The sequence below is a fragment of the Ambystoma mexicanum genome, chromosome 1q (assembly GCF_040938575.1).
Source record: "Ambystoma mexicanum isolate Mex_15411 chromosome 1q, UKY_AmexF1_1, whole genome shotgun sequence".
NCBI classification, from domain to species: domain Eukaryota; kingdom Metazoa; phylum Chordata; class Amphibia; order Caudata; family Ambystomatidae; genus Ambystoma; species Ambystoma mexicanum.
The window spans coordinates 596899687-596924444 of record NC_090922.1 but is presented as its reverse complement, the minus strand read 5'-3'; positions in this window follow the sequence as shown (position 1 = coordinate 596924444).

Sequence of the window (24758 nt, the reverse complement as noted above, 5' to 3'; positions counted from 1 at the left end):
CTCTCGACACGTGTTTCACCATTTTGTTCTCAATGGCTCATCAGGAGAGATTTCGAACATTTTTCTAAAAAGAGTACTTGAAGTTGTGCCCCCACGGCACACAAAATGCCATCTGCCACCAGCACCTGAAGACTGGAAGCGAACGGCCCGCCGGGATTGAGCGGCCTATGAGGGTCTCGCACTGGAGCTGCTGAGCCGTACTGCCGCACTTACCGAAGTCAACAGGCATCATGCTGGGACGACTTCCGACGGGGATCCAGATCCTGGCGCCATCACACCACAAAGCCTGCGCGACCTGTGGAACGATGTGCCCCTCCTAGAAGGTACGAGCACTGCAGACACTTGTGGAACACACAAAGGGCCCTCATCGGAGGACATAGAGGTTGAACTACATATCCCTGGGACAAAAGGGCGACGCTGTGGACCAGCCCCCTGTGTGCGTGGAGTGCAAGGAGGCATGCGGGGAGATGCGCTGGCTTTGCACCGGGACTGCTGTACCTGCTTACCACACGTAGAGCATCTGCCGGTTGGGGTGACGCACTACCGAGATATAGATTCTCCTGCTGCACCCAAGGGTCTTGCACCGGCTGGAAGGTACGACGGAGAAGGGACAGGCGTACAAGGGGCCACCTGGTCCACACCATCCCCTGTGGGAAACGCAGAAACCAACTTGGGAGCCTAATTAGGGGAGAGTGGCAGCTACAACTGGGAGGCCCAGGCTGCGGGACACGGATGGCTAGAACCTTGCCGGGACCCGAGATACTGTCGGGCGGTGTAGGGAGCCCGGCCCCACCAACACAAGGGCACGTTACAACACCGCCACAAACTGGAGCCTCACTCAGTTGCTTGGATTCTGCCCGACCCACAACCCAAACACTAATACACCGCAAAAAGCGCTAGGAAACACTATTTCACCAAGGCCTCCTTCATACTACGGACACTTTAAAGCACCGCCCTTCTACCCGGACGCTGGAGCTGGTGGCCTGCCGTGCCTGGCTGCGTTGTGTCACAGCAGACTGGTTCTTGCACTGCGAGAGAATTCTGGGTGCCTATCCGGAGTAAAGCAGCTAGCAACCACCATAGTGGGGCTCCTGAGGAAGGCCCGTCCAAACATACAAGGCTGGGAGCCCAGCTCGAGGCTGCACCACCATCAACGCAATGAGATACATATCTCTTTGCTAGACCATCTCAACCGTACTTATGCTCAGTGTAGGCCTTGCACTTAAGGCAATCAGTACTATGCACGACCCCCCCAGGCTTTGACTTCTCTACCACGTGGTGGGCCCCCCCCACCTGAGACACACCACTGCAGACAAAGGAGCGAGTGCAGGCCACAGAGCTGCAGATACTGCTCACGACTTATGGACACGGTTTCACCAAACAACCTGAAGGCTAGAAAGGTAGGAGTGGAAGCCTGCACTTCAGAGAGTCTGCACAGGGTCACAGAGATCCGCAATGGGGTTGTACCTGGCCTATGAATGTGGGATGGGCCACACACTTGGCCACATTAACATGTCTTAACTGGGGCACCTGAAACTCAAACCAACAAAAGAAGCGGGGCACCACCACAGGCCAACAGCTGCACCACCCAAGTGACAACCCAGGCTCTCACATACACCCGACTTTGAACATGGTGCTTCCACACAGCGCCTCCAGCGACAGTCGCACAAGGCCAGCCCCGTGGCGGATCGTCTACGTGCCAGCACCCACACACCCTATTGCTGGGCCCGGCCGGGCAGGGGTGACAGGTACCAGGCCTGGACCTACGGAATCACGCCTTCACAGGCTAACTCGGGACTGGCGACTAACCGCCACAAAAGTCCATTGGCCATGTTTCCTAGTAAGAACAAAACTAAACTGACGATAATGGATTCCCTTGCTACAACCAAGGCATGCACCCTGATGCAAGCAGAAGCGAGCCCGTGCGCTGAGCAGCAGTCCCCGGATGAAGGCTCTAAGGATGGTCAGGTGCTACAGGCTATAGCCGCACTCAGAACTTTTATAGACACAAAAATAGACAAAGTCAAGTCGGACATGTCTCTGATAAGACAAGATGCCCGCAATCAGGCTGAGAGAATAACCACAGCAGAAACAGGACTGAAGGAAACAGTGGCGTCCATGGCCGAGCTGAAAGCTAAAGTTCAAGAATTGGAGAGGAAGGTTGCGACACTAGAAGCAAGGTCGGAGGAGGCAGAAGGACGCGCCCGCCGAAATAACATTCACTTGTTGGGGATACCAGAGACAGAGGAGGGCCCGAATCTGACTGGATTTGTGGAATCGTTGCTACAACAGGAAATCGATTCTGGTCGACTGTCGCAGGGCTTTGTGGTGGAAAGAGCCCACAGATCTTCACAAAAAAGGCCACCACCTGGCATACACCCGCGCCCAAAAATACTGAACTTCCAGGACAGGAAGTTATACTCAGGTACTCGAGGGAAGGGGGAGAAATCATGAGAGACACATCCAGGATTGCCATTTACCTGGACTATACGCCCGTAGTACAACGAGCCAGGAACTCCTTTGTGCCAATAAATGCAAGACTTAGACAACTCAATTTGAAATACATGCTAATGTATCCGTCCCGCCAGGAGGTGATTTATAAAGGGAAAGCAGTGTTCTTAGAAACTCCGGCAGCGGCCAACATGTGGCTAGAACATAACCTAGCCGGAGGGGAAGAACTGGTCACGTGAAAGATGTTAATCAGGGGGGAGAGGGGAGGGCACCTGAATATTGGGGCTACGATTGGTGCTGTGGTAAATCAACTAAAAGGTACTTAGTACCTGCTGTATAACTGTGATAATATGTCAATTCGGGCAGAGAGACTGCAGGGCAACACAACCTGGGCTCACAGATCCGCCCCAAAAATTGGTAGGTGCAAGCCTGTTGCACCACACTCACGCCCAATGGCCCGGACGGGTCTAGAGGGCGTGGGAGCACCCGAGCGCTGCAGAAACACAGCAGCCTCTGGGAGCACTTCTTTGTTTTTACTAGTTATATTGTTCCTCTTGGTTGTTGTGTTGTTAGTTGAAAAGTCTCCAGAGGATGGGGGGAGGGGGTGACACTGGCTGCGCATGTCTGCACAGAGCAAGGGGCTACTGCGGATCCGAGTACATGGTGGTCCTTGGGCTGCGGCCCCCTGGAGGGAATGGCGGGACCACTTTGGGGGAATCCCGGAATTGAATAAAAAACAACCATGGCTATGCACGTTAAAATCTTGACGTTGAACGTCAGGGGCATGGCGACCTACCTCCGAAGGAACCAAGTTAAATCCTACCTGAATAGGAAGAAAGTTAAGATAGCCTTACTACAGGAAACCCACTTGACAAGAGAGTCATTGTCCAAGTTGGAAGAGTACTGGGGTGGACAAGTGTATGGTGCTGCATACTCCAAGTATGCGAGAAGCATGTTCACGTGGGTGAGCCCCCAGGTCCCCTTTAGGCTGCTGAAGGTGGAAGCAGACCCGGGTGGCAGATCCTTAATATTGTGCAGCTATATTGAACAGACTGAAATATGCATAGCCAACTCCTACTTCCCAAATCACAATATCCCTGCGCACCTGGATGAGTTGAGCGCTAGAATAACCCAACACAGAGGTTGTTTTTTTATTTGGGGGGGGACTTCAACTGCATGAGAAACTTGGACCTGGATAGGTCTACCCCGCTGTTAACCCGCAAAGCAGGGTCTTCCTTGGCTTTAAACACAACACTAGACCAATTAGACTTGATAGATGTCTGGCGAGAACTCTATCCGGTTGAGAGGGGGTACTCCTATTTCTCCTTGTCACATAGCCTGTACACCAGGATTGATTATATGTTTATAGGTAGAGGCCAACTCACCCAGGTAGAGGCTGCACAGTACCTAGGCAGGTCAATCTCAGAACACGCCCCCTTAATGACGGAATGGAAGATCATGGGACCTACACCCCTTATCCCACTTTGGTGACGGCCTGCTGAAGCACTAACAGATCTGGCCTTCAGGGAAGATCTCCGAGACAGCTTAGAGCGATATGTTGAGGAGAATGTGGGTAGTGTGGAGCACTGGAGTATGGTATGGGAAATGATAACCAAAGCGGGGGCATGAGGAGAACCTTGCAGGAAGAATTGGGATGGTGGCGGGAGGAAATAAGACACTGCTCAGGGGACAAGAGAGGAGGAGGAAGCACTGGCCCAGACAAGACATAAATGTAAAGTAGCATGGGAGAGGTTAGCCAAGTTCAATTACACCACACGATCCATCAGGGCACACAGAGAAGGGGACAAACCGGATTGTTTACTGGCATGGCTTTGAAAGAGGGAACATCCCCAGTACCTAACGGCCGCACTCAAAGATGGGGAGGGCTCAACCCACCAAACTCAACAATCACCAACACATTTAAATCATTCTATACCCCCCAGTGCCCCAGGAGGAAATTCAGAACCCACTGGAGAAGATTGGGCTCCCTACGCTAGACCCTTCTCAACGCAAAGCCCTAGATGCATAGATTACCCCCGAGGACATCAGTGAGGCAATAAAATCCCTAGCCACTAGTAAAACCCCTGGAAGGGTTGGTCTACCCCCTGAATTTTATAAAACATATGAAACGTCACTCACACCACTATTGCATGAAGTGTACAATGAAGCATACGGGCTAAGAACACTTCTGTAAAGTATGAGGGAATCACTATTGGTACCGATACCCAAACCTAGGAAACCTGTAGATGAATGTGACTCGTACCGCCCACTTGCAATGCTCAATTACGATGTCAAGATTTTGACCACTATATTAGCAAGAGACTATCCAGAGTGGTAGGCGGGCTGGTGCACAGTGACCAAACAGCTTTATACCAGGCCACAGCACAACGGCATACCTTCGTAGACTCCAGCTTGTTATGGCCCAGACATAGGCGTTAACAGAGCCTCTTGCGTTGCTGTCACTAGACACAATTAAAGCCTTCGATTCCATATACTGGGAGTGGCTACTGGCGGTCTTGAGGGAGTTCGGGTTCGGTGAAAAATTTCGTACATGGGTGATAGTCTTGTATACCAATCCAACGGCCAGGGTGAAATCTGGGAGGGTAGTCCTCGACCTGGGACATACGCAGAGGCACATGGCAGGGATGCCCACTTTCCTCTATGCTGTATGTACTGGCCTTGAACCAATTGCATTATACATCAGGAAGCAATTTATTTGAAGCAGGAATACGAGTGGGTGGTGTAAGCCATATAATCCCGTTGTATGCAGACAATGTCTTACTGTATGTAAGGGACCCGCACCTGAACGTACCTGTCATGCTAGAAGTGCAAGAGAACTATGCCAGGGTTTCTGGGATTCATTTCAGCATACAGAAGTCCTGCTTGTTCTCTCTGGCGGGCCTTAGGGGCAAAAGCATAGAGGATTTACCTGAAGTCAGAATCCAATGGCAACTAAAATCGTTTAGGTACTTGGGGGTCAACATATGTCACACACCTAAATTAATGCATGCCAACAACACTGGGGCAGTGGTGAAGGGACTGCACAATTCTATTAAGGTCTGGTCAAAACTACCACTATCCACGATGGGCAGGGCATCAATAGTAAAAATTATTATACTGCCGAGATTCTTGTATCACTTTCAGAACCTGTGCTACTACATTAGGGCCTCCTTTTTTCGATTGCTGGACACAGTGATCAGAGACTTTCTTTGGGGAGTGGGACTCAATAAATTATCCCTCACCACACTCACCCTGCCTTATAGAGTAGGGGGGCATACAACTTCCAGATTTAGAAAGATATTACCTGGCTGCCAACTCAGTTTTGCCGCTCGTTGGCTGTTGAATGATGCCACATCCGAAACCAGATTGCTACAGCACTTGATGGCCCCTGTACAGCGAAAATGATTGATTTGGGTTCCTGCCGGATGCCTGGCAACTACTCCCATGCTGGTGGCACTGGGAAGGCGGGTTTGGCACAGGACTAAGATACTATTGCATTTAGACAATTCCTATTCGCCGGAGGTCCCGCTGGCTGCTGATGTGTGCAGAGTCAGCACTGATCTCTCCAATGTAAGATACTGGGAGAGATGGGGTGTGTACACCTGTGGGGACCTATACGAGGAAGGGGTCTTTAGAGAGTTTGGCACCCTGCAATCCAGTGTAGGGCTACCTAAAGAGCAGTTCTTGTGGTATCAAAGGGTTAAGCAGGCACAGGGCTCCAGATAAGGCGAGTACCAGGTCTTTTTACACATGAAAATCTTGTAAATACGCCAGCTTTATTATTTTCCTGGGTGCATTTCCTGGGTACATTTACACACAGGTTTAGAGCAGAGGGCAGTGCAAAGGTCAGGTTACTTGACAGAAACCAGAAGGCTTCTTGTGATTTTTATCTACATGGATGTAATAGCAAGCCTCCTCTGAAACAGAACGTATTTCTCTAAAGCCTTTAAAAAAAAATAAACTGCACACTGATAAAAGGAGTGGTTTCTATCCATTCAGCTTCAGAAGCACTGTGCATGTTTTCCTAGAATTTTAGGATTGTATAATTAATAAGATGGAAAACTAAGTTGCAATTGAGAATTCCGGTGCTGTGTGCATAATCATGCAGAGGCAGATCATTTTTACACTTCTAATTTAATGTACAGTCTAATTATAAAAACAGTGCGTAAAATGATGACTATGCACAGTCTAGACCCATTCAACCTTGCAGTCAATGGGGTACATTACTATAAATGGTCAGTGGCAGCAGAGTCTTTGCTCAAGGGTGAGTAATTGTCATTACACTAATCAAAGGTGATCTTCAAGACTACAAATAAAACATCTAAAACCCGACTCTCAAGAAAGTGCAAGCGCTGTTAATAAACAAACACATGGAAGTTACATTGGTAATTGAAATAAAAACTCAGCAAAACCTGTCCCTGTAATAATCCAGATAGGTATTTAACTTTATGTAGCGCTTCATAAATGGTTTGTCATACATCTAGGTACTGTGATCATTATACTTCAGTCGATACTCAGTTAACCAACCTCTGAAGAATGTTAGCCAATAAGATAGCTCAGCCGGTTGAGCACTCGTTGTTGCAATCTCTGCATGATCTGTGGGTTGCGGGTCCAACTCAGCTTTTCATCCTTTCTAGGTCGATAAATGAGTACCGACTTTGGTTCGATGTTAATTGTTTTAAATATTTCTATGTACAGCGCTTTGCCAAAAGAGCTATATAAATAACCCTTTGACCACTAGACTATATATAGAATTTAGCATGGAGTCCTTGCCTCTCTGCACTGTTGTATCATAACATTGGCATACCATTAGATAGTAATAGCTCCAGGAAATTAGGACTTTCATTAAAAATCAAAAGACAATTCTGTTATTGATTCTCAAAACACACAATACAAATTAATGTATGCTTTACTATATAATTGTCTAGATTTTTGTGATTTCAATATTTAAATATATACAGGAAAGCTCAAATGGTTGGAAATAATGAAAGGTGTATTCTGTCACAATGCAGAAAGCTGCCGCATAGTAAGGATTTCCATACAGTTTTTGCACACGTCGGCTGGATGTCGCAAACATTTTATTCTCTTGCGAAGGAGAAAAGTCATTTTTACTCTCTTAAAATAACATTTACTCTCAAAGTTTAAAAATAGAGAGTAAAATACTCCCACCTCAAAATCTTATCTAGAGCACTGCTACGGGCCGCTAGGATGAAATGGGTGGAATGGCCGGAAGAACCAGCAACAGACCCACTAATGACACTACTGTATAGTCTTGGATGGATGGTCTCCAGAATATACAGCCAGCTGGCTGACAGACCTAACCCCCGGAGTGATGCAGTTAAGTCAAGGTGGGAGGAGGACCTTGGAGTGGACATAGCCGAGAAGGAATGGGAAAGAGTGCTGGCATACCCCAAGGAAGTGTCCAGAAATGCTAGATTCAGATTGATACAGCTGAATGTATTATACCGCACCTACATGACACCAAACAAGGTGGCCAAATTCAATAAGAAAACCCAACCTCTATGCGCATGGTGAACAATGGGGGCTGGACTGATACACATGATCTGGGAATGCGTGAAATCGCAGGGCCTCTGGGCCAAAGTTGAACAAGCTTACAGAAGGGTGGGTGTAACAAGATGCAATTGGTCCCCTAAGGAATGCCTCTTGGGAACGTATCCCAGGATAGCCAAGATAAAGCATAGAGTAAAATTCATGGACATGGCATGCCTGTTAGCTAAGAGAACCATAGCAATGGCATGCAAACAGTCACGGGGCCCACAGTATGCTGCATGGTACAGGGAATTTGAACGCTGGACAGAAGCGGAATCCAGAACATGGGGGGAGGGAGTCTCCAGATCTGACAAGACGAGTGTAAAGATTGAGGCATGGAAAACAATGGTATGGGAAATGTTCCACCCCTCGGATGACAAACCCCCCTGGACAGCCAAACCCTGCTGAGTTATAACACATAGAAATTGAGGGGCCGATTCATGGAACAAATGTGTGCCGAAATTTGTGGCGCAAGGTGGCGCAAGCGTGAAAAAGCCCTGCGCATGTTTTCCCCGGGATGTGCGTGAAATCCGCGGGTGGCGCACACGGGCGCACACGTCATTGCAACATCCAGAATGCCGTGCGCAATGCACACAACGTTAGCGCACACACCAAAAAGGGGCCGGAACATGGGCGGAACACACGGAATGGGGAACAACGCGTGAAAATAAGGGCATAACTGGGGAAGTACTGCTGTGAAATACACGGAATGCCAACATGCACGCGAACTACACATATTCATGGAATCGAATAGTGGAAAAACGTGCACGCCAAAAGACACGCACAGGCCTAAACACGTCTGCCACCCAAAGGCAGGTGGAAGTGTCCCCGCGCAGTATAAAAGGGCACACAAACAACAAAGCAGGTATATACAGCTACAATGAATGTCCCATTCTGTGGCCCCTTACGAGAAATGACGTGTCACACAACGCTCAGGCATCCCAAAAAGGCAAGAAAAAGAGATACGCGACCCCTGTAGCCCATGTGCGTTTAAAAAAACACACCCAGTAAGCTGTGGCAGCCAGGAACACAAAAAATGCGTACGTGATCAACACGCAGTCTAGTATGCCTGAAGAAAAGGGGTACGCGACTAAAAGAGACACCCGCAGTAGGAAAAATAGTGTGTGCGACTCACCGTCTGCCTTGAGTGTAGAAGAAGAATGCTTAGCCAACACCCACGCCAAAAGAAGAAGTATGCACTGTAGCCTCTGTGAAATCATTGTGTGTGCACCCCAGCGTTTGGAAAACACACGCATCGCTTTCCACGAAAAGCACGTACAGAGCGATGGAAACCCACGTGGGACCTTCAACCTGTGCTGAGGGAAACGCCCATGCGCACGTTATGTCACCTACATGCTTATGTGCTAAGAGCCTTTCCTCAGAATTCACGCAAACGTGCTGTTTTTCACGTGCCAAATCACTCTGTATCAACCTGGCCATGCGACAACACACGGAAGACCAGAAGGCTGAATTACTGCCCCCCAGAGCCCCGAGCAGCCTCCCACGAGCCATCTGCTGCTGCCTGCCTGCCTACTGCCACCGTGCCCTGCCATTTAGTGCCTGCACATCTGCCATCTGCAGGGGTCCAGTTGCTGTGACCACCTCTGCTGGAACAGAAGACCCCGACTGGTGTTTCATCACTCCACAACCCAGCCCCAGGACCCAGTTTCCCACCCACACCTGCCTCATGGGTTGCCATGTCCGACACAACACCTTCCGGCACCAGTGGCAACCCCCCAGCAGAGAGGCAGAGGGCTACCAGCTTCAGTGAAAAGGAAGTTGATATCCTGGTGGAGCAAGTTCTGGGGCATTATGATGCCCTCTTCACACCATCGTGCGCCGACAAGGAAGGACGGAAGAGGATCTGGAAGGACATAGTGGGTGCCATCAACGCGGAGGGGGTGGCACCCTCCAACATCAAACACGTCTAGAAGCACTGGGAGGACTACAAGTCCAGGACCCTCAAGAAGGCCCGACGCCTCTTGGAAGCAGCGGGTCCAGCTTACCACCCAGCAGATGAGGGTCCTGGAGCGCATTTGCCCAGTGCTTCACCACCAGATCCTCAGGATGCAGGCTGTCTGGAGTCGAGTGGTAGGTGCCCATGCATTCACGTTTAAAAAAGGGCATGTTGCAGTGTGCTGGTAGTTAGCTACTTGGCTACATGTGTGACATGGGTCATGTTTGGATGTGTGTGTGCAGGGACATGATGGTGCTGCATGTGAGTCCAGTCAGGTGTGACCCACATGGATGGTGTACGTGTACAATGCATCATGCGGAGCAGCATGCGGAACGCACCATGTATGCATGCCTGTGTCTGTACTTTGACATGTTTGGGTTGTGAGAGATGGGTGCTGCTGTCATGGACATGCATGATATCCATGTCCGTGTGTCTGAGTAGTGTGTGTACCATGGATGCATGACACATGTCCATGACGATGTGTTGATTCACTGATACAGCCTAGTCATCCTTGTATCCACTGTGTCTGGGGGTATACGGGGCCAGATGCATGACCCTCTGGTGATGTGTGCGCATGTGACCAACATGTCCCATGATGCATGTGAGTATCGGCCCACCATTGGATGAATCTACAGTGCCTTGGACATGGATGCCAATGTATGTTGCGCCATGCCTGTTCCCATGTGTTGTGCAGGGGCATGATGGAAGTGACGTTTGACAGTGCCACTAATGTGCTTTTGCTTTGTGTCTAGGGGACTATAGTTCAGTACCCTGATGCTTGTGTTCAATGTCTCCCTTTACACAGCAGCGGGTGAAGAAGAGGGCGGAGACAGCGCTGTGGAGGAAAGTGGCAGGGATGCCTCCACCGGCCGGCGATGCAAGGCCCAGTCACCCTCCCAGGAAATTCCATCATCCGGGAGCGAGGGGACTGGTGCCGGGGAGTATGGTTGCAAAGCTGAAACTAGATGTGCAGGCACTAAATGTAGCGGTGACCTGTGCTGCAGCGGAAGGGGCGGATGAGCCCCCACAGGGGCTTGCAACGACGGAAGACCGTCAAGAGCCATCCAAGTTGCTGGTGTGTGTAGAGGGGGAGGAGGAGGCCGCTACAGAGCCGCACATGGGGCCTGGTGGGGGTGGTACCACTAGTGCAAGTGGTGCAGTCCAGGGGCAGGGGCAGGATGCAGCACAGGTCACCGCGGAGGTGCCTGTGCATGTCTCTGTCCCTGACACTGTGACTGCATCACCATGCACCAGCAGGGATGCCCCGTCCCAGGCCGGTGCGCAGGTAGGGGGGAGGTCCACATCATCTGGCACTCCTTTACCTGCGGACGAGGGGACCCATGACCGGATTGAGTCCGTCCTGATTGGTGTTGTGTTGCGCACACGTGACATTCATGATGGCGTGCGTGCTTCCTGGCGGGACCACGCACGTCATCACAAAGAGCTGTGTGCCAACATGGCCCAGTTGGGAGGGACCATGGTCGGGGGTTTCCTCCATGTGTCGGCCAGTATTGCGGCCCTCTCCTCCTCTGTGCACACTATACGCCAGTCATTCTCTGTGCCGTCTTCCGGCCCAGATGCCACCAGGGCCCCCTGTGGATCTGCCCCAACCAACGCAGCCAGCCTGGTGGATATAACATCCCTGCCACAGTCAGGAGTCGGAGGTCCAACAGGGGTGGCCACCCCAGAAACTGGACACCAGCAGATGGAGGATGTGCCAGCATCATCGGGCAGGGCACGTGTTCGATGGCGCTGGTGGATTACATCAGCCCGGAGGCCATCGTGGTGACAGAGGCAGTTGCGTCGGAGGCAGCAGCAGGCTCAGCGTGGGAGGCATCATGGCTCGGGGCCATCAACACCCCGGGGGCAGGCATCAGCCGAGGAGCAGGAGGACCCCGGACTGGGAGTGTCTTCCGTGTGGTAGTGGTTGGGCCGGCAAATCGATGCAGAGAGGCGGCGGGTGGAGAGGGCACAGCTCACTATGGTCAGGGCGGAGAACTCCATGCGCAGGGCATTGAGGCGGGCTGAGTGCCTCGAGGCAACTCGCAGGGAGTTGGAGGAGGCCATGGATGCATCCCTGCAAGACCTCGAGGCCAGGAAAGAGGCCCGCCTCCGGAACATCGAAGTGGAGTTCGATGATGCCCTGGCCTGGAACATCAACAAGTGGGTCATTGGACTTGATCGCCGCCTTTGTACATAGTTCTTTAGGGTTAGGTTTCCTTTGTTTGTTCTTATTATTTGGAGTTAATGGACTTTGCTCCACCTTATGTATATAGTTTTTTATTCATAGGACTTTTTTGTAGGTTTCCTTTTGTTTTGGGATAGTGGACCCTTTGGACTTGGTTTGTATATAGTTGAAGACTTGTACATACTTTCTTTTTTTTACATTTCACATGGATACTGGTTTTTATTTTTTTTGGGTCATTCAAATCATATTGACATTGGCAATGGACCACTTTTCTTTTTTCATGTTGGGGATTTTTGTTCATCATTGGATTTTCAATTTATTTTGCTAATAGCTTTCATTATCTATTAATTTGCAAGTTTGATTTTCTTTATGTTATTTCATTATGTTTTTAATACATTTATTCTAACTTCGTGATTGGTGTTGTGTACTATCATTGGTTTTGTGCATGTCTCAATGAACATTGCCTCTGTCATGTTTTGCCACTGTGTGGCTCTGTTGTGCATTTATGCATGGGCATGGTGGTTCTTTTAAGACTGTCATGGCATGGGTAATTTGGGACTGGGTGCAGTGGATGGTTGCATGCTTGTACTGGGGGCCAAGGGGGATTTGGGTTGGCATTAGGGCCATGGGTCTGTTGTGTTAGGACATGTTGTTTTGTGGGCCATGTGTCGGGGCCTGCTGGCAGGTGCCCGTCACTGGGGTGGGTGGGGGGTACATGTGTCAGGGCCTACTGGCAGGTGCCCGTCAATGGGGTTGGTCGGAGGCGACATGAGTCGGGGCTACCAGGTGCATGGTGCCATGTGGCCTACCTGCGGGGCATGCCCAGGGGTGTGGGGTGGTCCCCTGTGGTGTGGGCTGCCTGTGGGGCATGCCCCGGGGTGTGGGGTGGTCCCCTGTGTTGTGGGCTGCCTGCGGGGCATGGGGAGAGGGGGTCCTACCCGGGAGGGCCCCCCCCCATGCCAAATCACGTGTTTAAATCCACACACACCCCTTGGAATACACGTACCCCGCTCACACCAGCGAAATCGTGTGTATGAATCCACACGCACACCACAGAATACGCGCAGGCAGCCCATGCACCCTCCCATTGCCCCGTAGGCAGCCCACTCCAAAGGGGGGACTTTTTCCACGAGTTTTTGCTGGCGCGAGTGGGGTGCATATATTCCGAGGGGTGTGTGTGGATTTATACAGGCAATTTCGCTGGTGCGAGTGGGGTACGTGTATTCCGAGGGGTGCGTGTGGATTTATACACACGATTTCGCTGGCGCTAGCCGGGTACGTGTATTCCGAGGGGTGCGTGTGAATTTATACATGCGATTTCTCTGGCGCGAGCGGGGTACGTGTATTCCGAGGGGTGCGTGTGGATTTATACATGCGATTTCGCTGGCGCGAGCAGGGTACGTGTAGTCCGAGGGGTGCTTGTGGATTTTTACATGCGATTTCACGGGCGCGAGCGGGGTACGTGTATTCTGGGCGGGTGCGTGTGGATTTTTACACGTGATTTTGTTGGCGCGAGCAGGGTAGGTGAATTCCGAGGGGTGCGTGTGGATTTTTACACGCAATTTCATGGTTGGAGGGCTCTATGCTGGTCCACTGGCCTTTGCGCCATGTACTGGATTTGTGCGATGTTTTTGGCGCACGGGGCGGGGTTAGGGGGCATAACCGGCGCTGCTGCAGGTCGCTGTGCCAACCTGCCACACGGCTGATTGTGCATGTTAGTATCCATGAATACGCTGTGCGATAAAATGGGTTTTGGCGCACGCGGCTGGCGCAGACTGTCACATGCGCACTCTGTGTGCCAGCCGCTTGTGCCACTTGTGCGCTAAATTCTATGAATTATCCCTAAATGTAATGACCCGAAACCAGATACCTGACCAACCTTTGCTAGACATAATATATTGTCACCTCACCCCCCAATGCTGGCCCTTACTTTCACAGGACATCACACATGGAGACAGTTATTGTTGTTTTGTTGTTCTGTTAGGTTTAATTAATCCCACTTTTCTTTTTTGGCTGTATTAAACTGCACGACACAGAATGCCAATAATGTATTTGGATTTACTGCAACTTAGGAAATGCCAATAAAAACATTTTAAAATGAACTAATGTTAGTTGGTAAGGCATTTTTGGAGACCAAAGTAGAAACCACTACAGAAATCCAGGTCTGAGATCAACATGTTCGGTGTCACCTACAGTCTTTAAACCCCACAATAAAAGGGGTTTATGCCTAACATAGACCCTATATGCAAAGGTTTTGGTCATGCAAACATTACATCATACATTTGTTTCATTAGTATAATATAGCTAATTCAGGCTTTTTATACACACATAAATGTCCAATCAATATATAACAATAAAACAACATAGCTTAACATCTTGAAGGCCAAGATACTGTAGGGGAATCCTCTGGTTTATTTGGTCTTCGTGGACTTGGTCCAAGCCTTTGACCGGGTCAACCAGGACTTACCTTGGAAGAAATTAGCCCAGCGTAACTGCCCGAATTCCATTCTTGCTCCTATAAATGCCCTGTATTCATCTACATCTATGAGAGTAAGACTGAATAGGGCGGGCCTCTTATCCAAGGAAATCTCCATGGCACGTCGAGTTAAGCAGGGCTGCCCTTTGGCTCCAGCGCTATATAAAGCTTATATAGCTAACTTCATGGACTTGCAGAAAAACGTCCGAGCCTTTCCGCCAATGCTAGGAAACACAAAAATTACAAGACTACTCTATGCGGATGACATAATCTTAATTGAGCAGACGGCTGTGGGTCTACAGAGACAGCTGCAGAACTTAATTGCCTACTTGAATGAAAACAACCTACAGCTAAATAAAGACAAAACTTAGGTTATGTCTTTCGCCAAAAGCGGGCCGAGAAGAACCCTACAAAGCTTTTTGTGGATGGGATCCCGCTTGAGAGGGTTAAAAGTTTCAAATACCTTGGAATAGTTTTGAACAACATCAAAACGGAGACTCAGATGCAAGACTTTCTCGACGACTAGATGGTATCCTTGATAGCCCAAACAAAAGCAGTCAATAGAAAGTTTGGCCATTTCTCCCTACAACCGATACTGAACATCTTCAGAGCTAAAGTCATACCCACTTTAACTTACAGTGCTGTGGCCTTTCCAGCACTACCAACAACCGTGTGGAAGAAATTGAAAGGTCGATTTTGAAGGAGAGTTTTGACTCTTCCTCAGTCAACTCTGATGGCCCTAATTCGTCATGAACTCTGCACGACGTCTCTTAAAGCTATAGTGGAGCGTAATGGGCTAATGCTCTATAGTAAAATCATCTCTCCTTCTTCAAATTATTAGAGACGAAATGGAAGGTGATCACAACGCAATGTTAACTAACTGGATGGACAAAAACAGACAAATCCTTGACAAAATAGGAAGTTCGGAAGAAGAACTGTTACAAAACCTCTTAAAGGTTAATAAAAAGCTACTCACCTTTGACTGGATCAAAACACAATAGGAATCCATCTCACATGTTCTCACCAAAGATCTTCCACTAAGACACAACAAACTGAATGAACTTCCCTCCTACTTAGCCAAATTCCCTAATTAGGGATTTCGGAACAGCTTCTTAAGGATCCGACTTAACCTTCTCCATACCAACGAAATTCAAGCTAAAAGAGGCCTAGCACTTTCGAATAGCTGTGGTTTTTGAGAGAATACAAACCAGGTGGAGATGATAAAACACCTCCTTCTAGACCTGGCTAAGTTCTCTCTTCAAGGACCTTCAATCCCATTGTGAGCATGAATGGTGGACCCGCTTAATTAGTGGTGAAAAAACCCAATGGACAATTGCAGTAATGGGTTTTTTCAGGCAAAGAGGCTTGGATGGCTCCACCGAGAAGGTCTCCTCTTAGCCCAGTGATTTTGTGATCGATCAACAACCAGAATTATAGTCACAAACTGCATGACCCTGGTCTCGATGTGGAAATTTGAGGTGGGTCGGGTTGAGAACTCACTAGTAATTAATGGAGTCTTCTTGAATGAACTTTTTCTTGTTCCAACGGACCAGCTTGGGAATCGGAAAATTATTTTACAGGCCCTTACAGGGACGCTGGATTGTTCTTTTGTAAAAATTGTCTTGTACAATTAAATCAAATAAAAAATAAAAAAAATAATACAACATAGCATCTATATAATAAAAGGAAATGAATAACATACAATGGCCAATGTTTCCTTAACAGCACACCAACATTTAGTAAAATAGTATACCAAAGAAAGATAATTTCCTTCATAAAATTCCTCCCAAGTATTTTCCCTAGGTTTCAAAAATAATTTGCCTCTGCCATACACAAGACCACACTTCCTGCGCAGAGCTGTTAAAATCTCACATTCAAGAATGAGATGCTTAGCTGTTTTAACAGTAAGAGAGCCACAGAGTCGACAGGTACGTAGTTTTCTTGGTGGATTTCAAAAGGCGCAAACAATTTCATATGTTTCCATTACATTGAACTTAATTATTAGGTATAATCTGGAATCTCTTGCACCAGCTCCTAACCACTTCCATAAGGTGTATCAAGGTTAGGTTATTAGCCCCCAGACGTGTAATTTATTTACAACTAGGTGGCTTAGCCATTAATGTATGTGGGGCGGAATTCACCAATTGTCAATAGTAATTTAGTTGACGCTGAGTAAAAATGGAATTTGTAGTGGTGACACCAAATTCTGAGAACACATATTCAACCAAGAGTGAGAGAGGAACTTTGAACAAACTTCTGAGACAAATGTTTTCCAATGTCCTAAGATGTGTTTAGGTCTTTATCCACCAAGCCTCAACAGCATATAGCATGGTAGGCACAAGCTTCATTTGATAGACCTTAAGGATCAATTTAAGAGAGTGGTCACCATGATATAGCGCAAAATATTTGAGTGTAACCAGATTCTGGCGAGCAGTGACCTAGAATTTTGCCACAAGATCATTCCAATTTAACTTAGTATCCTCCTAAGTAGTCAAATTTCTGGGCAATATTAATGATATTCTGATTCAGTCTGCATGTACATTTTTCCATTCTTGTTTTCATGTATTTCAAGAGGGATTCAATAAAAAACATCACATACATTAGAGAAACATTTATTATTACAATTATATATCTTAGAAATATACATAATATATGTGCTTGACAAAAGGCATATTTTAATAAATGTGCAAAAAATCCAACTTTTTTTACCACGAGGACACAGGACAATAAGGTACAAATAAATATTTCAAAAGATTACAACACATTACTTTACTACTAATTTACCTGATAAACAAAATCGTACAAAATCACACGCAATACCACATATAAAAATTAAAAAATACGCATTTAGACATTTCATATAACATGAACAAAATCATCAACTGGCTAACTGATGTGGATATGTAGACATTTTCTTGCCAACCAGTTTCAGTCTCAGGGTCCACTTATTCTTTCCACCCAGTCTTCCTTGGGGCACTGCATTCGATTCCAATTCTAACTAAGAACAAAAAATGAAATCTTCTCAATTAAACACCTCACACTAACCTCTGCAATTATCTGTGTTATATATTTAAAATCAGAATCTAGCATTTCACTCATATAGCTCAATTCACCCATGTCTAGCATTGAAAAAAACAGGAGCAATTAATGATCTCTGTATGGAGCATCATAAAAATGTATCCTCAAATCTACAATATATTTACCTAATGGTGAACATTATTAATCTCACAAAACTGAATGAGACATATAGAGGAGACTTAACCCAGGCATAAAAAAGAAAAAAAAGCTTTTTTAGATTCATGTGGGGTTTAGCATAGTGATAATACTCTGAAAATGTACCAACTACTACTATATCCACTCAATGTACTCAGTTTCAAACAATATAGTATATTTACCCAAAAACGTCTTCAAACAATATCCTCTCATGCGGTTAGTAGCAACTAGTCAAAGAGCCGTAATAGTGATGCTTATCAGAAGAGCAACAACTATCTATACAATATGCATAAATATAAGTCATGCAGCAGTAAATCCAAAGGGCCCAGGTCTTTCCTACCTCAATGATGCATACATTCCTGAAATCTTGTAGAACTTCAGAACATAGAGATTTCCTTAAAGCTCATCAAGCATCGTAAGATGGTTTCCCTGATGTACATTGGGTTATCCCCTTTCAATCAATGTCTTCTTTTCTTGCCTTATGGACAACATCTTACTTATTTTGGAAAAATATTACATGATACCCCAGTGTAAAGAAAGACAAAAAGATAGCTTTCATAAAACAAAGCAAATTGTACCCCTTAACTTGTTTGAATTCTAGAATCGATTCAACAGCCCTTCTATGTCCTGCATAGTTTGGGGGTCTCTCATATTAGTACATGCAGTGGGACTCAAGGACCTATGTGCATGGATCTGGTATTGTCAAAATGCGTACATGGCAATGTTATCTAAATCAAATGAGGAACAGTGTGACTTATCAAGATGTGTGTGCATGATAACATCGTCTCAATAAGAAATAAGTACAATTATAATATAATCAAAAGAGAAAATCATAATTTATTGAAAGTGGGAGGAAATGGAATTTAGAGAATGCTTCACTATATAAAGATAGGATAACAAGCATAACAAATTGTGCACCATGTGGAATATTTCCAAATCCCCTCGAATCTTATTCTCTACCAGGGAATATTTCAACCCTTGTCTAAAGGGGCCAAAGTTCATACATCCAGCTCGTATTGTGTAGTCAATGATATTTTGAGTATTAAAAAAATGCATTATAACATTCACAGAAAAACAGACATTCACAGAAAAACAGACCTTTTTATCTTAACATTCATACCATGCTTGTATGTATTACATTTCAAGATGTTGAACTGTTCTTCTTTCTTAAGTCTTTCCTCTATTAGAGATCCTCTCTCGTCTAGACTTCAAACTGCCCAGTGTATTTCATCCTCATTGTGTTCGGATTCTAGGAAATATGATATAAGTGGAGCAGTTTCATCTTGTTTCTGATCCTGGAATGATGCTCTATTGTTCACATATTTACTGTTTTTGTTGTCGTGCCAATGTACGCCAGATGACATGGGCAAACTGTCATGTAAATAACATTTTTACTTTGACACATGTCTAATCTGGCGTTGTTCACCATCCTGCACAACCATATCTGGTTTCTTAGTGTAAGTGCAGACACTGCACTTACCACCTAGGAAGTTCCCATATCTTTTTGGTAATCCCCAGCTGGTAGTTACTGTATTTTTCTGTTTATCAGTGCTCCTTTGAGAATGTATTAATTGAATGATGTATGAATTTCTATGGATTATTATTTGTATCTTAGTTGCACAGCCCGAGAAAGTGCTCACACATATGAGTCCCTTATTTGTATACTTTTTCTGTTTTCTTTGAAGAGTACATTGCCTGTCAGTATATCAACCTCTTTTTAGACCATTTGTAATCAATTCTTGGAGTATCTGCGATGGAGGAACCAATTCTTCATGATTTTCTCCTAATAAAAATAATCATCCTATTTGCTACAATTTCGTCTCAATCAGAGGAATAGACTACACCGTATTGTCGTGGTGATTGCCCGGGGGCCGGCAGAGCCGTCCGCGGACCTCCGGGGCTGGGGAGGCCCCAACCCCTCCCGCGTTCCCAAAGGAGTATGAAGCACACACAAGAGTAAGGTGGTTACTGCTGTTTATTATAGTAACGGTAGGGATTATTCTCAGTCTGTATGCATCTGGGGAGACTCTCTCAGCAATCGTGAGGCTCGCAGGCCCTTTTTACTGTAGTATGACGCGCTACTTGCGTCACCTGGGAAAACTTGTCCCAAAACCTAACGCCACTTTGGGTTGGCTCCCCGAGTGGTGGGGTCAGTATAGTTACCTATAGGAGAAAGGTTTATTGGACATGGACAGGTCAGGTGGTACACTTGGGTTGTCCCTAACAGTTGCTACATCAAATTGGTTACAAGGGGACCCTTGGTGATTGGCTAGCTAGAATGGCATTAGTGATGAGCCCCTCAAATTCTGATTGGTTCACCCGTGAGCCCCCAAGCCTGGGACCATCGCTGTACCCAGCTCGCGGTGTACCTGGTGCTGGCAACAATGTGCAACTATGTGTTGGTGGTGGACAATGGACAGGTCTGGCTAGTGGCTGCTGTGCATGTCTTTCCCATCACTGTAGGTGTCCAACTTGTCACTTTGTTGTTGCAAATCGTGTCCAAGACGTGGGATCCCGGCGACTTTCTGTCTCGCAAGCTTGCCATCTTGTCAGCTTGGCTTTGGTCACGTGTGAAGAGACCGTGGTTGGAGCAGAATTATGAGCATTTGATTTGTATTCTGGCTCTGAGGAGCGTTCAGCATTGGCAGGTGCAACCTTGGCGCTGGGACTGTGGCATGTGAATGGCAACATTGCGGCCTTGGCTGTGAGCTCTCGTTGGGGCTCGTTCTGCATGGTCAGTGCTTTGCATTTTCGTCTTAGAGGATTTTTGTTTTAGCGGCTCCTGCCTGGAGACTCTTGCTTTGCGGCCCACCTTGGCCTAGTGTTTGGGTGACGGTACATCATCCACAATATGGCGGTTGTGAGGGGCGACAGAGCATCACAAGCAGCAGTAGATATATAGGGTGACGTCTTCGCAGGGATAGGTAGCAAAAAAGCATCTGCAAGTATATATACATGAGCTCTTCAGGCGTCTTGCGTTTCTGCGGTGCTGTAGGTGGCCTATGTGAAAAATAACAACGATGTGTGTCTGTGGGTGTATCGGTCCTCTGTGTCATAGCACTGAGTATGTTCTTCGTGTGGGTTGGTGTGTGAGTGACCAGTGTGCATGGTGGCAAGTGTGATCTTGTCAGTTGGCTATGTCGTCAGGGCATCTCTAACGATGATGGCGTTTGTGACTGTTGTCTAATGAAGTTGGTCCATGAGGCTGACGTCGGCGGTTCTCGGACATGGTAGTGGGCAGGCTCCCCAGGCGCGTGGGCCGCTGACACAGAGGACCTGTCCGTCTGGTGATGAAGTGAAGGGGTCGAACTCCTCTCGTGGGGGGTGCTTGGGTCTTGATGTCCTGGGTCATGGTTTGGATGAGAATGGGGGGAGGGTGTTTTCCCATTTTCCCACTTCAGTCCCCCCTCTGGTCGACTTGTCGACCACAAAATTATCCATTCTCTGATCTCCGTGTACTCTCCATACTTTCGTTATTCCCGCCAGGTGTCCATACTGGTTCACGTGATCTTCAAATGACCAGTACATGTATACGCATCCACCGGCAGGCTTGCAGTAGACCCACTTTCCAACATAATTCTTTGGGTTCCTTGGGTTCTCTACCATCACTGATGGTGGATCTAAGTCTGCTTCCATTATCTGTTGGCATAATCGGTCTTGTTCCTTTGTGATGATGCCTGTGTGTTCGTCATCTTCAGCTGGCATTAAGGCGTGCATGCCGATCATTTCCATCATTTCATCAGTAGTGCGCGCTGACCTTGCTTTCCATAACCTCATTCCCAACAGGGCGGCCATTCCCAAAATTATGCATCCTGCTATAATTTTAAGACCATCTGACAGCCACGATGGCATCCATGACCACAAGTAGGAAAACCAGCTACCATCTTTCTTCACTCCCTTTGCTTCTTCTTCCATCTTGGCGTGCATTTTGGCAAGTTGTGATACTGCCTCAGAAAGCGTGCCATTGTCTGCATCATTGGCCGGAATGAATGTGCAACATGAGCTCCCAATTTTCGCACAAACTCCTCCTTCCATTGCTGTTAGGATATCCAGCGCATATCTGTTCTGGACTGCCACCATTCGTACTGCCCTGAGTTCTTCCTTTATTGTGTTGAATCCATTGACGGTGGAGTTGATTGTCATCATTAGTTCCCATCTTGTAATCTGGACCATTTCGCATTTGCATATGCCTGCATCCCTGGATGTATTATGGAGGAGAAGAACATTGCTGTTCTGCTGAATAGTCTGTGTTCTGGCGGGATGTCACTAAGAGCCGTTTCTGATCTTCCCCACAGCTAATTCCCCGTCAGTGGTTCTCCTTGCCTCTTTACTCTCAACAGGCTTGCCGTGTTGTTCCTTTCCCTTCCTCTTCCCATCTTCACTGACCTTTTCTTCCTTTTGTTCCCCTCGTCCTGTGAAAACAAAATCAAAATACCCCAAAAGAAAATACACCGAACACGGGTTACAAAGGAACATACAAAGTACTTTATTTTATACTGAATCCAGTTACAAAAACAGAGCAAAATCAGATAGCTATCGGCCCTCAGTACAACACAACGAACTCCAGCGTGGTTCAGTGTGTTCAGTGAGAGACGTTGTACATTAGAATGCATTCGCTTTTTATACACTCGGTGGGCACGATGTCCAGCCCCACTTTGGGTTAATATTCCTTTTAATACATCACCGATCTAGGGTTCGTGCCAAGTCTCGAACAACCGCATATAACTGATTTTGCCTTTAATACATGTATCAACAAGCCTATGCAATAACTGTGTACTCTAAGATTTTCCATGCAGGCCTTCTCAAACATTAATACAATGTAGTTAAACAGATGTTCTTCGTTCAGTATTTGAATACATTGTTTCGACATATACTCGTGGATTAGTTTTATTGCACGAGTAATCCTTCTACACATAGGTCAACGAAGGACAAGGTCTCAGTTCACGACCTCAACAAGTGGCCTGCAGGCAAGTTACACATTAGCTATGTACAGAGGTCAAGACGGCCATGTTGTATCCTGGAATGACATCGTCCACCATTTTAACTCACAGGGTGACTTTTACAAAGGGAATCCTAAAATGGCGGTTTGACCTAAAATGGCGGCTTACATGGATTTAAGGTCAGGACCTCGGAACACGGATTCTTTCGCAAGTGGCTTTCGAGCAGCTTGGCGTAGGCCAATATCAATATATTTATTGCAATAGGAGGCACAATATGATTTATCTTTTGACAGTCCATGTTAAGGAAGGTCCCCAGGTTGACATGTTTCTGCGGCACTACCAGGGATGGTACGTTGATGTGTACCATAGTGCATATTCCATTCCATGATGGTGGCAAGCTGTGGTATGCTTTTCCTCTGCAGGCCCGATAGTGGTCCATCAGGACTGCTGTACCGGCACCCCCCTCAGCTATCATAATTGTTCTTTTGCAGTTGCTGTTTCTTCCAACATCGACATTCCCATCATGTTGATAACATAGTCTAGGTGCAGTTAGTGGAAGTATTGTTATTGGTTCCTCGTCCTTCTCTAGCCATGTTACTAGTGCTGCACTCCTTGTCCATCCGTTGTAGCATTTATTGTTCTCTTCATTTACTGTTACCTCTGTTGCCTTTGCCAATGTCACCATATTGCTTCCCACAACCCCATCTACCCATCCTTCTTTCATATATATACTTTCCATATATTAATATCAGTGCTCTTTCCCAGCACCCTGGTATCCCAGGAACTTCTCGTGCGCGCCATTCACATGGTAAGTAGTTCAATGTTACTTCCTTTGTTTCTCCTTTATCAGGTCCATCCATCACATATTGGAGCCCTTGCGTATGCTGCCAGTAGTTGTCGTACATGGGTAGTGTTTTGATGAAGTTATTTTCATACGTGTACATGTCCCTTGATTTCCATCTCAGAGTTGCTAGTCTCCCTTGGAATCGTCCTCTTGTTTGGAACAGGTCCTGGTATAGCAGGCACTCCACTGATGCAAGTACCTCAGTCGCCACAAATGTTCTGGATGCACTTATGGCATATGGGATCAACGAGCACACATAGCAGTTGTCCTTAGTTGTCCCCTTACCAATTTTGGACATGTGCTGGTATGTATCTACCCCGTTGTTATCAATAGAGGCACTACGTTTATCCGTCTTCCTATTCCCTCTTGGGGTAGTTGTACCACCTGACACTGTACTTGTTGCACCCGCGGTGGGGGGGTCTGTTAGTAGAGGGTGATGCCATAACATAGGAAGCATAGTGTGCCTGCCAGACAGTGGCAGCAAGTAGACCAGTGATGAAAAGTATGGCTATCATCTTTATTACAATTGCTAATATCACTGGCATAGTTCTATTACCTTTGCTGCGGTCCTGCAGCTTCTTTACTTTTTATTATATAGATGCCTGCATGAAAATTTCTCAAAATCTGCGTTATTTTGTTAGTGTTTTTTCAAGCGCTCCCTATCATATAATCGTTCAGAGCCCAGGCGAAAAGCTGTTCCCATGATTTTCTTAGCATCCTATCCCTTAAAGCTGGTAAGTGCTCCTGGAGATGGGGGAAGGATTGCTCTATTATCAAAATGAACGTGTTGTAGTACACACGTAATCTTCTTTTCTTTAAGTATTTTGTTCTTTTTTACTTAAATTCTCTTCTTTCTATATATAACAGTACTGTGCAGTACCTGCATGTGCGAGACAAAAAGGAGAAAAGAACATGCACGTGTCTACACAGTGTGGTGTAAATTTGCATATTAATGGACAATTTCTTTATTAGGGATTTACTGGGCTGATGTTTGCTTTAGTCTGGGATCTCGTGACCATGGGGTGGGGTATGGCTGATTGTTCACTTATGTCTTTAGGGGGGTTTGGTGTCTTTGCTGTGTCGCTGTTGTTGTTGGTTGTTGTTGCTGATGCATTGGCCCTTCCGTCGACGCAAGGGGG